The sequence below is a fragment of the Panthera leo genome, chromosome B3 (assembly GCF_018350215.1).
Source record: "Panthera leo isolate Ple1 chromosome B3, P.leo_Ple1_pat1.1, whole genome shotgun sequence".
NCBI classification, from domain to species: Eukaryota; Metazoa; Chordata; class Mammalia; order Carnivora; family Felidae; genus Panthera; species Panthera leo.
In genome coordinates, this window is record NC_056684.1 from 49,411,631 (window position 1) to 49,425,317 (window position 13,687).

Consider the following 13,687-nt stretch of genomic DNA (forward strand, 5'->3'; position numbering starts at 1 on the left):
AAATTAAAAATCTACAATACATGATTTAATTTTAATTTTACTTTTAATTTCAGTTTAGTTAACATACAGTGTTAGAATAGTTTCTAGAGTACAACATTTCCATACATTATTCAGTGCTCATCAAGGTAAGTGTACTCTTAATCCCCCTCACCTATTTCACCCACCCCTCCCCACCAAATGTCTTCCCTCTGGTAACCATCACTTTGTTCTCTAGTTAAGTCTCTTTTTTGGTTTGTCTCTTTTCCTTTGTTTTGTTTCTTACATTTCAAATATAAGTAAAATCCTATGGTATTTATTTTTCTTGGACTGGATTATTTCGCTGAGCTTTATAGTCTCTAGATTGATTCATATTATTGCTAATGGCAAGATTTCGTTCTTTTTTTTTATGGCTGAATGATATTCCTCTGCATGTGACATCTTCATTGTGCATTCACCTATGAATGCACACTTGGGCTCCTTACTTAATTTGGCCATTGTAAATAATGTTGCAATAAACATAGGGGTACATATATCTCTTCAAATTAATGTTTTCATATTCTTGGGATAAATACCCAGTAGCGCAATGACAGGATCATAGGGTAGTTCCATTAATGTTTTGAAGAATCTCTATACTGTCTTCCACATTGGCTTCACCAGTTTACATTCCCATCAGTAGTATAGCGGGGGTTCCATTTTCTTCACATCCCTGCTGACACTTGGTGCTTCTGGAGTTGTAAATTTAGCCATTCATATAGGTGTGAGTGATACAGTATTGTGGTTCTGATTTGCATTTCCATGATACGTGATGTTGAATATCTTTTCATGTGCCTGTTGGCCATCTGTATGTTTTCTTTAGAAAAATGTCCATTTATGTCTTCTGCCCATTTTTAATCGGATTAATGGGTTTTTTTTAGTGTTGAGTTGTAAAAGTTATTTATATATTGTGTTTACTAACCCCTTATTGGATAAATAACTCGGAAATATTCAGCAGGTTCCCTTTTCATTTTGTTGATGATTTCCTTTTCTTGCAAAAGTCTTTCATTTTGGTGTAGTCCCAATATTTAATTTTTGCTTTAGTTTCCCATGCCTGTGGACACCTATCCATAAATACATTCAGGCCAATGTCCAATGATGTAATTTTATCATTATTTTGCCAAATCACTTGGCCAACAAATACTCTGGGAAAGGGACTTTTGAGAAATCCTGTTTCAAGGAGAATTGCTGTGGGAGTGCTAAACCCAGCTTGGTTCTGGAAGGTAGAGAAAGTACAAAATAGAAAACGAAGGAAAGGAAAGGTAAAGGAGCTAAAATAAACTTTACCTTTTTGGAATTTGTTAGTATTTGCCTTGATCAGTGGCCCCAAATGATACGCCCAGCTCTTTGACACTTTTGTGGTCAGAGAAATGTGTGTGCTCTTTAGCACATATGTTGTGCCTAGTCTCGTGATGACTTTTTTTAGTGCTTCCAGAAGCACTGAATCCACACCCAAAGTTTAGATTAATTTAGAACATACCTCTCTAAAGCTCACAACCAACAATTAGGGCAGGTATGGGTACTTGGAAGTGTAAGGAAGTCTGATGTGTAGTGGTTTGCAAGCTCTCAGGGAGAGACCAAAGAAATAGGGAGAGTACCCCAGATTGGTAGGTGGCAGGTTTAATAAGCAAGAGAATCTAATTAGGAGGTTTGTCTTGGGCACTTGGAAGATGAATAGATCTTTCCGCCCACCTACCAGAATCTTAAAAGTTGATGTAGAGGCCTTACCTGGGTTTGGGTACTTCTAGTCCAGATGGTTTCAACAAGACCTTACTCTCTCAAAGCTATGTCTTGGAACAGCTCCCACTGTGGGAAGGGTAGGCAGAACGTATATCCCAAGGGCAGGGGAAAGGGTCAGGAGACCTTAGTTGTCTGGGGTCCAGCTCTTGGGTAAACCAGCAGTCCTATCCTCTCAATTACCTCTTTGTGCTCTGGCCACCCTCTAATTGGTGGTTCTACCTTTTATTTATAGAAGTCATGATTCGAAGTTGAATTGTCTATGCACAGCAAGTAAGCCAATTATAATTATTTGGAATATTAAGCTCAGGTAGTTTATGTACACATATACACAGGCTCACACACAGAGAAAATAGTTATTAGAAAAAGAAGAGAGGTAATAATATGTATGGCAGTGTGTTGTGATCCAGCAGTCCAGGAGACCAGCTGCTGTCATTTACCTGGATTGATCTGAAGTTGGATGTTAAGCAATGGTACAGTTGGGTTTTGCCCTTTTTCTAGGCAGAGCCTCCAGCAGCAGATGCAAGTCAGAATGAAACCTTGCAGCAAAATGGGAAATGCTGTAAGATAACTGAAATCCACCAATATGGTTTTTTTGTCCATTGAAAGGGTGGAGGTCAGCCCTTACTGGACTCTCCAGTCTTGTGTCTAAACTTAAGCAAGATCAGATGGAACAACTGTTATTTTTGGGTAATTCTAAATACATTGGGGTGTGGAATGTAAAACATCTCTTCCTTGACATCTGGTCTCTTGTCACAACTGTTAAAACATCTATTACAAAGACTGATATGTCTCTTAGCCTAAGTGACTCCATTTTGTGGAACAACCATTTTAAGGTGAGTCATAGGAATCAATGAAACTTATTGTACAACACTCCTACAGTGTGGTTGGTGAAAAGGAAGAGTTGTGTCTTCTGTTTCTTGAGTATCTGGAAGGTTTCCAGATTCATTGGGTCATCATACATTTTCAACAGGATTGTGTACCTAGAATTTCTGGGGTTGTGTTGGAGGCTAGAGATCAAGGGACACCAGCTCAGGGAGTGCTATTTTCATGAGCACCAAAAGGGGCTTCTCTAGGCTCTGATTTCATGGTCATGCTATGAGTCTTTAGTAGTATAGGCCTCCTGCAGATTTCCTGTCCCCAAACAAAATAATACCCTGAGAGATTTCTCACTTTCTGATACTTTTCTATGACCCTGGATTGGGCCAAGAACACAGAAATATAACTGGATAGCTATAAAGTAATTTTCACTTGCTGATTTTTCTGGTTTAGAACCAGAAATGTATCTTGTGAATCAGAAACACAGTTCTCTTCTACACTTCATTGTTTATGTAAATGGAGGTTTGTGTATCACCGTTGATCCCTTCTGTGTACAGCCTTGAATTATCTGTACAAAAGATAATTGCATAGCAGTGATTAGTGCTGGAACCTTAGCAGAAGTCTCCTGGAGAATTAGTGGATTTCATTAATCTCTGGGCACCAACAGCAGAAAGCTGATGCATTGAGCCCCTGGGTGGGAGCCCCTGAATGCAGCTCTAGCAGCTGCAGAATTGTTGAAGGCTTGATTCGGATAGTGCTTGAAGAATTACCCTCCCTTTGCCTCAGCTTCTAGGTTTCCCCTTTAAATTCAGGAGGACACTCCATCTCAAATGTTCATACAGAATCTTGGGAGAAAGCATAATATTTTGGGCTCTGATTTTTCTGAGAGTCATTTTCTTTGAAAATTTTTCAAATGATTAGAAAAATATAAAATGTGCTAGCCATAACCCATGTTTATTTAAAATATTCTGGAGGAGCGGGATGCCTGGGTGGCTCAGTCAGTTGAGCATCCGACTTCGGCTCCGGTCATGATCTCACGGGTTCCTGAGTTGGAGCTCTGTGTTGGGCTCTGTGCTGGCAGCTCAGAGCCTGGCATCTGCTTCAGATTCTGTGTCTTCTCTCTTTGACCCTCCACCGTTTGCACTCTGTCTCTCTTTGAAAAACAAATTAAAAAACAAATACTCTGGAGGGGTGCTTGGGTGACTCAGTAGGTTAAGCCTGTGATTTTGGCTCAGGTCATGATCGCATGATTTATGAGTTCAAGCCCAACATCAGGCTCTGCTGACAACTGGGAGCCTGCTTGGGATTCTCTCTCTACATCTCTGCTCCTCCCCCTGCTTGGTCACATGTGCTTTCTCTCCTTCAGAATAAATGAATACAAATGTTAAAAATTAAAAGTAATATTCTGGAAAAAGCTGAAAAAAATCACTGATTAATCCCATTATACAGAAGTAGCCAGTAAAAATACTGTTATTCTAGTCTTACCTACATGCACACATGCATTTTATATTTATATTTCTTAATTATAATGAGTATATTGCATTTTTGCATGCTATTTTTTTTAACTTGAATTATCATCAGAATTTCACCAGATGTTACCTATTGTTCAGAAGTATAGTTTTTTGTGCTGAGTAATACTTAATTACCTTGACCTAGTACAATTTAATACATTCACTATGTTTATAAATCTTTGCTTTTGTAATTGATAATCCAATTAACACTCTGAAATATAGCTTTGATCAAATCTTTGATTGCCTTAGGATAAATGCTTCATGTGGAATTACTGTGTCAAAGCTCCTGTGTCTATTTCATCCCCTTAACAGGTTGGGCCAAATTCTACTCTCAATAACACTGTATGAAAAAGCCTATTTGACTGATACTAACGTTATTATAACCTGACTGTATGAATATGAGATCAGTATTAAAAGAACTTGAAGCAGAAAGAGAGGGCTTAGATGAGTTGATAGCCCATTTTCTCCCTGATGTGGCTCCAGCCCCTGGAAGGAAACATAAATGTCCTGTTCTTTGTGGAATGTCCCCTGGCAAGAGAGGGCTTTGATGAGTTGATTGCCCCTTTTCTCCCTGATGTGGCTCCAGCCCCTGGAAGGAAACATAAATGTCCTGCTCTTTGTAGAATGTCCCCTGGCAAAGAACCAACTAATTCTGGAAGGCATCTGGCAAATGGCAGGCTGTGGGCACAGGGACACACTGTCTGTGGATGCCTAGACCTGCTCACTCTCTGGCCAGACCTGGGGGATTTGGATAAGCACCAGTCTATCCCTGCACTCCTGCTTAAGTGTGGCTAAGGCCAGCTTCCCATTGGCAGATGCTCTGGTATTCAATGGGCTTCAGATCATCACCTTCATACTCACTGAGGTGTGGTGAGCCTTTAGAAAGGCAGGAAGGGTGAAGAGCAGACACTCAAGCAGCAGGATTAGCCAGTGGACTTAAGAGGGCTCAGGGTTAATGGGACACATGATTTTCTGTATCTCCTTGATACTAGTTTTTAGATGTGAAACTTGGGATATGCATTTGTCACATCCACTTTGATTCCGAGGCTTTTGGGAGTGAAATTTCATAGCTTACTGCTGTATATATTTAGGTATTGGTAATTGGTGTCACTTCTATGTTACATTTACTTGGTGCAAATGCCTAAGTAAGCACAAAACCTGGTACAATACTAAGCAGTTAGTCAGCAGAAATCCATGAAAATCTTGTTTGGCACATTTGATAAGATGTGTTTTTCTGCATTATTTTATTAGGGATTTTTTTTATAGGTCACTGTTTTGACAAGCTACTGGTGCATGGTAATTTGCCAGAAAAGTTTACCTTATAATTGAAATGTTCCGCAGAGAGAATTTTTTTAAACGTGTGTATGTGTGCATCTTTTTAAATAAAAGCTGTTAGCCTCCATTTCTTTCTTTTTTTTTTTTTTAACGTTTATTTATTTTTGAGACAGAGACAGAGCATGAACGGGGGAGGGTCAGAGAGAGGGAGACACAGAATCCGAAACAGGCTCCAGGCGGTCAGCACAGAGCCCGACGCGGGGCTCAAACTCACGGACTGCTAGATCGTGATCTGAGCCGAAGTCGGCCGCTCAACCGACTGAACCACCCAGGCGCCCCTCTTAGCCTCCATTTCTTAAGATTCCTGAGTACCAACATAAATTTTATGTTCATTTAGGAAACTTACTTGATTGTGTGCAAATACAGGCATAATTTATTTCGTGATTTAGCAAATGACCCACTAAGAAACTGCTGTATGTTTTGCAAATTTGTTAAAATCAAAATCATTTCTAAACACAGCAGTAGCTTTTGTTTCTCTCCTTTTCTTCCCTTTCTCACCATCTTTCAATCCTTTCTCCACTTTGCACTGACAACAAAATCATGATTTTAGGTCAATTTAATATAAACCAAAGAGGACAAAACAGGTCTGTTGTTTTTTTCTCTTAAATATACTTCAAAGACATTGCCTAATGAAATTGGAAGCAAAAACTGAAACTTGATTCATCTTTTTTTATCTCTAACATAACAGAATTGCTAGTTTCCAACAAGTTGAAAAATCAGGGATAAAAAATAGTGCATAACAAAATAAAGAATCAAAGAATATTTGAGTGGCTGTATGATTTACCCACAGATTCTTATTTTACAGATGTGATAACTAAGTTCTATTCCTTGGAGATTTTTTGCATATAAGATCAAAGACTGCTTTTTATTGCACAAAATCAATGCCACAGATTTGTTTGACTCTCAAGAATTCTCTATGAAGGTCTTTGAGTATTTGCATGATGAAGTTGAATGCGGTGCTTTTAAGTGTCTTCCGAGTCTTTGGACTGTCATTAGCAAGCTTAGTTTTATGCATTTAAAACCTTGAGCATTTGTTCTGCAACTGTTCTGGGATGGAAATGCAGTGTACACAAAGTGACATTTGTTAGAAAAAAAACTACAGTTTTAAGTATGTATAAGTACAGTACAGAGAAAGGTTTAAAAAGACATTCTTGACCTAACACAAATGATACCAGTTGCTCAAATGCTTGCAACAGATTTTAGAGACCAGGCACTAATATCCCTTAGGGCTCCTCTGAAACAGAAGCTTTATAGATGGGCTTTCTGTGACAGAATCTAGAAATTGTTTTTTTTCCTCCCTCTGTAATCCAGACCTAGCAGAGAGAAAGTGATGGATCCACTTAGGAGAAGTACTTTTATAGAAAAGTTGGACCTTTTATCAAATAACTACAGGTACATCAATCCACTGGAGTATACATTTTCCTGATAAAAACATGACTTATGAAGAAAGGAGCTGAATAATCACAGACATATGAGTATATTTTATTCCCTATAATTTTGGTTTAAAAAAATTAACACGTTCATTATATAGCTGTTTTTTATTATAAGACCTTTATTTTTTTTAAAAAAATGTTTATTTTGAGAGAGAGAGATGAAGAGAGCAGGGAAGGGAGAGAGAGAGAGAGAGAGAGAGAGAGAGAGAGAGAGAGAGAATTCCAAGCAGGCTATGTACTGTCAACATTGAGCCCAAATGTGGGGCTTGAACCCACGAACCGTAAGATCATGACCTGAGCCGAAATCAAGAGTCGGATGCTTAACCAACTTAGCAACCCAAGTATCCCTATAACACCTTTCAGTACATCATGTAAAGTTGATGAGTTAAAAATGGTGGTTAAAGAAAGTCTATGATAACTGATCATTAAGCAACTATGGAGAAGCAATGAGTTGAAGGAAACAATTTGAGAGTGTGAAGTACTAGGAGCCTATTGGAAGCCACATTCAAGTGCTGAGGGAGGTAGATGTTGGCTTTATAAGTTCTCTGAGTGAGTCTACTAATGAGAAATATTTAAAAACATCTACCTTCTGTACCTGGCCATCACCTTTCTTTTTTTCCCTGCCAGTCAATGGACAGAAAAATGTGGGTGCTTCTTAGAACTCGGGAAATGAGGAAATAAACTACATAATTTCAAAATGTTTAGAATGTCAAACTGGCTTTTTCTAATATCTAAGAAAAAGCAAAGAACTGTTAAGAATTGGGGACAAATTGTTCAGGAGAGTTTTTTGTTTTTGTTTTTTAAATACAGCAAGGGCTTAATGCTCTGCATTTTTCTATGAAGGTGTCTGAATGTAAGATAACTGTTAAAGTATTGTGAAGAAACTCTATGTTGGGAGAAATAATTTTAAATGTGCAATAATTGTGCTCATTAAAAGTAAGAAATGTATACAAATACATTCAGATTTTCATATTTTAATACTTTTTACATGTGTATCAACTTTGGCAAGATTGTAGGAAGATTCATGCCAATTGGTCAGTTAATCTCACCTGATTTAAGACAAAGGCCATATCTTAGCTAATTGTTACAGGGACAGTGACTCTGCCCAGCTTGTTTCTCTTCCACATCCCACCCTTCCATAGTGCCATCTTCCTTTCTTTCAGGAATTGGTCAGCCCTGTTCCAATTGTTCCAATATTAAATCTGTATCTTCCTTCCCCTTAGACCGTGAATTCTTAGAATGTGACCTCAGAGCGGTAAGCCACCATGCTGTCTGAGGAAAGGAGACTAGGGCATAGAGAAGCTGAGGGGAGATGGGAAGCCCTAATGGTCTTAGAGTCTTCAGATTCAACTGATCTTGAAGCTAACATTATTTGTGTCCTTGAGACTTGGATAGACCATCATGCTTAAGCTATAGGTTAAATCTTCACAAAGAGAATTCTGATTAATACCCAGTGATCACTTACTCAATTGGCATAATGAGCAATTGAGAAGACATAACAACCTTAAATTAGAACAAGCTGATGGTAAAAGTTTGTGGGGAAAAAGTATAATAAATTTCACATGGAATCTTTCAGCGTTGGAAGAGGGAACAAGTGCTTATTTCAGACTAACTCAGTTCTATGAACTCTTTGTTGTAAATAGATAAGTTTTGGGAAATGTGATTAGAAAATGGGCATTTGAATCCATGCAATAAATGAGCTCTATTTTAAATGAGTGGCTGGACTAGCCAAAGGAGCAGAAGAGCAACGAACAACATGTGTGCTTTCAAGTGGATAAGAATGTTTTTTTTTCTTTTAAATGTTTTTTGTTGAGAGATACAGAGTGTTAGCAGGGGAGGGGCAAAGAGAGAGGGAGACAATCTGAAGCAGGCTCCAGGTTCTGAGGTGTTAGCACAGAGCCCAATGCAGCGCTTGAACTCACAAACTGTGAGCTACTGATCTGACCCGAAGTTGCCACTTAACCAACTACGCCACCCAGGGGCCCCAAGAACTGTTTAAGGAAATACACCAGTAATTTTCAACCTCTTGCTCTTGATTTGTTTCATTAGTGTTTTAAAGAACAGGTTGAGACACCTCAACTTCACCTTATTGTCTTTTTGTAAAAAGATTTTTTGTATGGCTAATATTCAGATAAAATTTTAACCAAAGCATGGGGATAGATTAGATCAATGGTAGAAAGGATGGAGTTTTCAACAATAATAGTTAATACCTGAGACCTATTTCCAATATTTTATGAGACGATTTTTTTTATTAAAATTTTTTTTAAGTTTATTATTTTGAGAGAGCGAGCAGGGGAGGGGCAGAGAGAGAGAGATAGAGAATCCCAAACAGGCTCCACACGGTCAGCATGGAGCCCAATGTGGGGCTTGACCTCACAAACCATGAGATCATGACCTGAGCTGAAACCAAGAGTCAAATGCTTAACCGACTGAGCCACTTGGCACCCCAAGATAAATTGTTCTTATTAATCTTGGCATTTAAAACCATTCACCGGGCTTGCCCACTGATGGACTTCTTTTTGCACGTCTGGGTTATGATGGATAGTCTTATACTTGATAACCCAGGGTAGCCAATTATCCTGAAATCCTTTGCCTGACATCAGCCTGAAGAACTCCTTGCCTGCTGCTTTGTACTCATGTCTAACAAACCTGTTCTTCTTGCCTTCATTAGAAGGGTATTTTGATGAGCTCTCTCCTGGGGTCACTTACCAGGCTGCTGGCCTAAGGATGCAAGCCTATGCAGGTAGTAATTACAGAAAATTGGCTAGAGAAAATTGAGTTTGTCATAAGTGCAGAGAATCAGTAGGATTTAGAAATGCTCAGTAGACATGGTAACATGATGGGGTGTTTGGTGGGCAGTGGCCTTGAACATCAGGGAAATTGTGTGGGTAGAGTCTAGCCTAAGGGTGGAGGTATTGGCTGCCAGAGAAAGGGATTTGGACATTGAAGTTTGGTTAATGTGTAACAAGTAGAGGGCCATTGAGCAGCCGGTGCAGAGCATGAAGGAAGCCAGCTAGTAAAAACAGGGAAGTTGAACAGAGGTAGATTGTTCGTGTGGGTGGTTAGTGTCAATTAACCTATCAACTAACTTCTTGAATATTTAAAAGCAATAGCTTGAAGTAATGAGTTAACAAGACTTGGACCTTGTCTGGCAGTAATTCAATGATTTTGTTGCCAACCTTCCTTTGACATGTTAGTATTTGACATGTTTGGATGACACATTCAGTAGGATAGATAGTATTAAGCAAACCTCTTAAATCTTTTAATTTTCAAATTGTTTTTGGTCCCTATGGTCAAATACTGTTCACTTCTCTGGCCTAACCTGTGACATATTCAGGCCAAAATGTATTAGCAAGAAACTGCTTTCTCGGAGCTATGAAAACTTTAATGGTGCTAGCTAGGAGAAGCTGGTAGATCTACTCCAGTTAGGGGTCACTGATGTGGTACAGAGAACACATAGAACATAGTGTTTCTCAAAGTGTGAGCTTCCCACTGCCTACATAAAAATCACCTGTTTGTTTCTAAAAATGCATGTTTCTGGGCTTCAATCCATAAAAGGCTTTATGTGTAGATGGGAATTTTTCTTAACAGTATCTGCAGATAAATATAACCTTATAGTTTGAGAATCTTTGATTTGGAAAATAAATCAATTCTCTATAAAAAAGACTATTAAAATAATACATGTTACCATTCATGTTGATTCTGCCTACTATAAAAAACCTAGAATAAGAATAGTTTAATTCATAACTTACGGGTATGTAAACCTGGAACGGCTTTCTACATTAAATTGTGCTTCCCCATGCATCACCTACTTGAAGATTTTCAGGCATAGAATTTTATTAGAATTCCAATGAGCTTGAACCAGTAATTCAGAGGCTGATATGTTCAGCTAGCTGAATCTATTTCTGCTATTGGTTAATATTTGAGCTTCTGAATATTCCCCATCTTGTAGCTGGTGACACCATGAGTGTTTGCATTTGGCCTTTATTTCCCAAAAAAGTCTTCTTCACACAAACTCAAATTGTGGAGGGGGTGGGAACATGGTGACAGTGTCAGTCCCTGCAGACAGGTGTATATTTTCTCTTTTGAAATTACTGCATTTACATGAATGGGCTACCTTTAGTTCCAGACCTATTTTTATTGTGTTAAAGCTCATGAAGTACAGAAAAGATCTGCATTGACTTTGCTTTTATCTCTCCTCATTTTATTAAAGGACATTGTTCTTCCTTGAAGTATCCTAGGAAAAAGATTACTCCAGCATTTCTCCAGACTCTTCACTTAACTTCCTGATTCATGGTTATTTACAGTACTTATCTTTAAATTATAAAGACAATTTCCAATGTTTATAGGTGGAACCTAAAGGAAAATTCCTGGCCAGAATGGCAGGAGCTACCTGTGTGGTATTTGACCTGGGTTTGTCTCAGCCTATTAGAGCTGCTGAGCCTTGCTTGGCATAATTATATATCATCTCCTTTTTAGATGTGTGTAAACATCTGATCTGGGGTAGAAAGTTTTGGCTTCAGTAAAAGGAAATAAACCACAGGACTCATTTTTCCTAAGAGCCTAATCTCTGTGCTTGCTTTATGATTTGGGTACTTAGATGTCCTCCTCTAAGAAGAATCAGCCTAGCAACTCTTCACTTAGCATCAATCAGCAACTTTTATTTGCTTTGATTTAAACAAAGGATTTTGTTTAACTTTAGTAAAGTTGCTAGTAGAAGAATTTTTTCCCCCAGTATGTTACTCAATGAGAGCTATGCTAGGAGTAAGCTCTCTTCCAATGAAGAAGGTGATAGATCTCTTGTTCTTTCTCACTTAAAGTAATCCTGCATGGTTTTTCACCTTAAAAAGCTTACTTTGTGGGGATGCCTGGGTGGCTCAGTCAGTTTACCATCCAACTTTGGCTCAGGTTGTGAGCTCACAGACTGTGAGTTTGAGCCCTGTGTCAGGCTCTGTGCTGACAGCTCAGAACCTGGAGCCTGCTTTGGATTGTGTCTCCCTCTCTTTCTGCTCTTCCCCAGCTTGTATAATGTTTCTATCTGAAAAAAATAAACAAACAAACAAAAAAAACCAAAAAAACCTAAAAATACTTACTTTGTGTTAAAGGAGGATGCCCTGTATCTACCTTTATAGTTCCAGGGACCTTAGCAATAGTGCATACTAAATGTCTCTCACACAGAAAACCATAAGGACAACCTTAAATGTAACTAATTCATAGAGTGATAGAATGGAATTCTTTAATTAAAAACAACAACAACACAAAATCAGCTTCCATAACAGAGACTCGTACAAATTCTAAAAAATGTTTGTGTGCCCACATAACCTTCTAACTTTGAATATGTCACAGATTTCCTGAGGAAGAAGTAAGGGAGTGGTCATAACAAAAGGCTCTCAGTGAAACTCTTTCACAAGTGCAATTTTAGAAAAGAATCTGGTTATGTTGAATCTTGCCATGAGACTTTTGGTAAAGAGATAAAGTAGAGAACCCTGAACTAATTAGAACATGTCATACACTGATCAGCCTCTAAAGTAAACCTGAACCTCTTGATTGACTTCATTAATGCAGGACTTGAAATGGATTATTGTTTTAGTTTTCTTAATTTTTTCCTCTTACCATGAAATGCAAGGAGATATGACCAGGGTCATGTATTCAGCTTCTTCTCTCCAGCTCAAATAGAATATTCAGAGCAGAGGCAGATTTAGGTCTAATTGGGTTATACCACATTCTAAACAGGGTTCCTCACATTATCTGATGTATCAAGGACTGATTGAATTCCAAGCCTTTAAAAAAAAATTTAAATGTTTATTTCTGAGAGCACAAGCAGGAGAGTGGGGGCAGGGGGAGAGAGAGAGAGAGAGAGAGAGAGAGAGAGAGGAGGAGGGAGGGAGGGAGGATTTGAAGTGGGCTCTGTGCTGATAGCAAAGAGCCTGTTGTAGGGCTAAAACTGACAAACTGTGAGATCATGACCTGATCGGAAGTCAGATGCTTAACTATCTGAGCCACCCAAGTGCCCCTCTAAGCCTCTTATTAGAGGAATCTTGAAACATGTTTTGATCTGGCTAGTTCCAGTCTTGGGTGAATGCGTTAAGATTAAATTCTGGTCACATGGGATTAGAAGAGATCTACTGAGTCCCAGTTAAGTGAACATTAAATCTTCCATAGGAATACCTCCATTGTGCTATTCATCTGAGTTACTTTTTATGTTACTAAAAAGTCTAGCTCATAGTTGGGGGTGCTGTATAGAATATAAGAGGAAGGCAAAGGATGGCTCCTCAACAGATAAATAGTGCTGTATACTTGTGCAGCTGATACCTCATAGGTAGCTTTTTTTTTCTTCCGCTTTGCTCATTGTGCCCGATATTTTTGACATAATGAAAAATTCTAATCCAAAGCTTCTCATGTTTATCTCCATTTGTTAGATAAGGAATCTGAAGCTCTTTGAGTAACTGAGTAACTCGCTCAATGTCACACAGATAGGCAGTGCTGAGATAAAGAACTTAAAGGTATTTGTAGAAAGCCAACAATGTTGCTGTAAGAAAGCAAACCTGTGCTCAGGTCACTTTTCATGGTGTTGTAAACGTTGGATAGTCAACTGAACCATAGGTATCCTTGGGATAGGAAGCAACTCTGAATATCAGTCAACATATTAGAATGGACATACATTGAACAATGGTGATAGAAGTGTTGCTCTTTTCCATCATGTTAAGAGGAGCCCAAGTAATAATAATGACTAACACGTAAATAGTGTTTACCATGTGCCAGTGTTCTAAGTGCTTTAGACATATTATTTCATTTAATCCTCATAACAATTTTGAGATAGATGATATTGTTACTCTAATT